The following is a 5,224-nucleotide window of genomic DNA, read 5'->3' as shown; positions in this document are numbered from 1 at the left end:
ATTGGGGGCCAAAAGGTGGGGGGGACACACAACTAGAGTGAGGTGGCACAAAAGTGGGCATAACTCTACTGAGGTGACATCTAATCTGGCATAACTACTGTGAGGGGACACATCATCTTGCATAACTCCATTGAGGGGGCACCTAATGTGGCATAACTACTGTGCCTTGATAGGTACTGATCTTCATTATGGACTCCTGCATGTAATGTGCTTCTTCTGTGCTTTTCTTCTATAACTGAGTATAGCCGTCGTGCTAGTTGTATGTTATAAGGCGAAAAGACTGAACAGCTATGGCCATTAATTCTGATCTGGAAGACACGTACCTATGACCCTTAGAGAAACTTCACTACACATCACCTTTAATGGACCATATTAAGGCTCCTGTAAACCCTGAAGGACCAAAAGAAGCAGAGTTGGCTTATGACTATGTTATACCCCTATGCCAAGCGTGTGTATAATTCTGGGCTCCAATGAACAAGACAGACATAGCAGAGCTGGAGAGGTAATAACTGAAATGGGCGGACTACAGAACCCTGAGAGATTATCAAAGTTAGGTTTATTCAGTTTAGAAAAACAATGACCAAGGGGAGATTTAATAACTATGTATAAATATATCAGGGGTCAGTACAGAGATCACTCCCATCATCTATTTATCCCCAGGACTGTGACTGTGACGAGGGGACATCCTCTGCGTCTGGAGGAAAGAAGGTTTGTACACAAACATAGAAGAGGATTCTTTACGGTAAGAGCAGTGAGACTATGGAGCTCTCTGCCTGAGGAGGTGGTGATGGTGAGTACAATAAAGGAATTCAAGAGGGGCCTGGATGTATTTCTGGAGCGTAATAATATTACAGGCTATAGCTACTAGAGAGGGGTCGCTGATCCAGGGAGTTTTCTGATTGTCCGATTGGAGTCGGGAAGGAATTTTTTCCCCTAAAATAAGGAAAATTGGATTCTACCTCACAAGATTATATATTTTTTGTCTTCCTCTGGATCAACCTGCAGGATAACAGGCTGACTGGACAAACTATGTTACTGTGTCGTATGGTTATTCCAGAACAAGTGCATTCTACTACTGGTTACTACTACTTTCCTACTGATGTTTGAGAGGAATGGACATTGTCCCCTCAACACGATAATGCCTCCCTACACTGAGGGTGAACGAGACCAGGAAGCAGAGACCATAGAGTACCTGGGTATCATAAAAATACTGTAGAAGTGGAAGGGGTTTAGAGAAGTGAGAACTTCAGAGAATTGTATCTTTTTCACTTCTTCTGTGCCCGCTGCGCCCACATTGATTTTATGAGCTGGAAACCTGCTTTAACACTGCAATAGAAGTAATGGGCTTCGGCAGTCACATGGCGGTATGACATGTCCTCACCAGTGCTATGTAAACTGAGTCTAGCGTAGGAGGAGCATTGCATTGTAGTGGCAGTGAATTTAACATACTTGTCAGTTGTCATAGTTGTCGGTTACCACAAGATATGCCCAAAAATATGTGACAGGTGCAAGTCCCACCTCTGTGACCTACACCTATGTGGAGAACAGGCCACCAGAGGTTTTCATCTAGTCAGAAATGGGAGAGGAGGTTTAAATGACTCCACACTATTACGATGCTATCAATGGTTTATTGGGTATAATAGTTAGAATTGTTACACATGCAATTTTATTTTATCCATATTTTTTTCTCAGGACTAGGAACAAATCTTCTCTGAGACGTCAATGTCGTCTTCCTTTGATCAGAGGTTTCTTGCCTTCATCTTAAGATTTCACCTGTGAGAAGTAGTGCAGAAGTAATTCATATTCAGGACTTTTATTGATATTTTTAGGACGTTTTATTAATACGGTAACTTATTTTATATCACTTTTCATAGAAAATAGAGGTGGTGTATGATGTAAGTAAAAAAAAAAGCAGTGATCCTCAACCTACTCTTATGGCACCCCAGCTGTTGCAAAACTATAACCCTAAGTCTACATCTGTCAGGACATCCTAGGAGTTATAGTTTCACTACAGCTTGAAAACCATAGGGAGGAGATAACTTAAAGGGGTTGCCTCACTTCAGCAAGTGGCATTTATCATGTAGAGACAGTTAATACAAGGCACTTACTACTGTATTGTGATTCTTCATGTTGCCTCCTTTGCTGACTGGATTCATTTTTCCATAGTTACAGACCACCCTCAAATCCATCAGCGGTGGCCGTGCTTGCACTCTATAGGAAAAAGTGTCAGCCTCTCTGGTGGCCAGGACCACCAGAGAGGCTAGTGCTTTATCCTATATTGTGCAAGCACGACCACCAATGATGGATTGCAGGGGGGTATGTAACCATGGAAACAAGCAGTGTATAAAGTGATAGAAAAATCAATCCAGCCAGCAAAGGAAGCAATATAGATAATACCAGTATATTAGTAAGTTGCCTGTATTAACTTTCTCTACATGATAAATGCCACTTACTGAAGTGAGACAACCTCTTTAACAGAGTATACTGATTCCACATACATAACAACTCTATGAAGAAAAAAGAGAAAATAAAGATTTTACTGTGAATATTAACTTTTGGATGTTCTGATTAATAATTCTTACTAGCTTCATTTATGTAATCTAGAACTCAAAATCCTCTGCATAGACATAGAATTGTTAAATGATAAAATTTTTACTGCCTACATCCACCACTAGAGGGAGCTGAGAAGTCTCCTGAGTCATCCTTGCTGAATTCAGTGTGTAAACAATATGTAGTCTGCTCCTGAGCTCCCCCAAGTGGTGATTGCAGCAGCCACAAGTCTATCATTCAGATGCATTGAATGGGAGATTTGAAACTCTCTATCAGAAAAATGGAGCTCTGTTCAATATTATTTATTATAAAATTAATTAGCGCAGAATCTCGCTGACTGATAGAAGATGAACGAGAAGATAAAGAAGTTACGTAAACCTAGAAGCTCATGAGCCCCAGTACAAGCACCAAAGCCTACACAACTACCCTAATCGGAAGAATAAGAGAGAGCAGATTAAGATGATAGGAAAAAGAGAAACTTATACAAAAAGAGAAACAGTGCAAAAAAGAGACCTGATTGAGCAAAACAGCAAGAGAAAAAATAAGCAAAAGATATAAAAAAGGCAAAAGATTAGGACAATAGTGGGGAGAGTTAGGAAATAGAGTGCAATGAATATGAAGTAAGAATATGAAAAGGAAGAAGGAAAAAGGAGGTGTTACATTCAGGGGGCGTGGAACTACTTTGTCAACCAACCAGTTTAAATTTGGGTTCCCTGGTATTCATCATCAGTGATGAGCGGCAGGGGCAATATTCGAATTTGTAATATTTTGCAAATATTTGGGTGAATATTCGTCATATATTTGCGAACTCCCGAATTTGTGATATACAGTCGTTATTTGCAAAAATCGGCAATCAGAAAATTTGCAATACAAATTAGCAATAAAAAATTTGCAATATTAAAATTCACGATCAACACTGCTACTAAAGCCAAAGATATTGCAGCCTTCTCATTGGCCCACAGGCAAGAAGGAGTGAGGGATCATGGGTACTGATGAAAAAAAAATCTAGAATATTCCCGATTACGAAGATATAGCACTATATTCTAGATATTCGCGAATTCTTGAAGAGCCAATATTCGCTTAAAAAATTTGCAATTAGAATTTTCGTGATCAACACTATTTATAATTTAATCCCTATGCAGAGATCTGGACTTCGCTGAAGGGAAGCCTTCAGGCCACTGTCTCTGACTAGTCCCGGGGTGAGAGAAATTGGTGCGGGGCGCTAAGGGGTCAAGTGAAGTTCACAGTCAGTAACAGGCCAAGCTCAAGACAGGCAGAGAATATGTGCATATACGTGAAAAAAGTCCAAGGTCATGGCAGGCAGCATGGGGTCAATATACTAATCAGGGACCGGTCAAAGTCTGGAATCAGGCACAGATTAGTACTCAGGCAGACAAACGGAACAGCAAGGCATAAACAATATAATGGGATGTAAGGAAGAAAAAGATGAAGAAGATGAATGGTAACAATTAAAGAAGAAAGAAAGAAGAAAGGAAGAAATTGTGCAAAGATGAACATAGTAACATAGTTTATAATTCTAAGGAACCACAAAATGAGAGAGGAGACAAAGGAAAAGTAGGGGGAAAAAGATGAAGAAGAATTAAAAGAATGAAAGGAAGATGGAGAACGAAAAGAAGGAAATGAAGATGGAGAAGGAGAATGAGGAGAAAAAGAGGAAAAAGAACAATAAAAGATGAGTAAAAAGGAGAAGAGGAAGAAAAATGAGAAGAAAAAGAATAAAGACCAGAAGAAGAACTTTTGTTCCTTAACAAATGCAGACATTGCATATACTGTAGCTCTACATACTGATACAGAGTAGATCTTTAAATGACATTAAATATACAGATCACATAGAGATCTGGTACTGGCTTACCTTTGGACATTCTTGCTCTGGAATACATTTGCCATTAGGACCTATAAGATATCCAGCCTGTGCACACACACAGCCTCTTGCACAAACTTGGATACAAGGTTTATCCGGACATTTAGACCAACAACCATAACAATTTGATATTTTAGTTCCAACAGGGCACCGTTGACCTGTGGGAAAAGTCATTAGGAAGTTGACACTGTAGCTATTAAAGAACATGTTGATTATCATATTATTTAAATTCAACTTGAATCAAAACTGCTCCAATTGGCCTGAAAATTGGTATATGACACTTTGAGGTCTCCTAGGACTTGATTTTTCTTCAGTATTGTCTTTTTTTTTTTTTTTTTTAAAGAATTTTTATTCTCTCTCTCTCTCTCTCTCTCTCTCTCTTTCTCCCTTTGCAATGACAGCAATAGTAAATTGGGCATGGTTAACAAATAAGGGAGTTTACAAAAACACCACACTTTTGGATCTGTTACGCTTTTTAAAATAAAAAAATACTCAATAACTTAAAGGCGTGTTTATACACACAGTAGAAGCTGTGGCTTGTTCTCAACAAGCATCCAATAATTCTCCATTTTAAGGGGAGCAGCAGTAGTAGAGTGTGGATGTGGAACCTCACAGACGAGGCACAAGGCACGTAGTTGTATAGGGGAAGTAGTAGCAGCTGTAGTAGTGAGAGCATTAGCAGCACAATGTGGAACCGACAAGGTAGTAGATGTGCAGCTTTGAAAAGTAGCGGTAGTGGCAATAGAAGCTGCAGCAGTTCAGTATGGGATATGACTAGTGTTGAGCACATCG

General features: G+C 39.5%; 1 long non-coding RNA gene across 1 annotated transcript; it reads right to left on the bottom strand.

The window, feature by feature from the left end:
* Positions 1–1,608: 1,608 nt before the first annotated feature.
* Positions 1,609–4,760, bottom strand: LOC122927022. The gene is made up of 2 exons (XR_006387749.1): positions 4,424–4,760; positions 1,609–1,773 (listed from the first exon to the last, which is right to left on the bottom strand). It is a non-coding gene; the product is annotated as an uncharacterized LOC122927022 (long non-coding RNA).
* Between the last annotated feature and the right edge of the window lie 464 nt (positions 4,761–5,224).

Source organism: Bufo gargarizans, chromosome 2 (genome assembly GCF_014858855.1).
Source record: "Bufo gargarizans isolate SCDJY-AF-19 chromosome 2, ASM1485885v1, whole genome shotgun sequence".
Taxonomy (NCBI): domain Eukaryota; kingdom Metazoa; phylum Chordata; class Amphibia; order Anura; family Bufonidae; genus Bufo; species Bufo gargarizans.
Note: the sequence above shows the minus strand (reverse complement) of the source record. Positions and strands in the feature narration are given on the sequence as shown.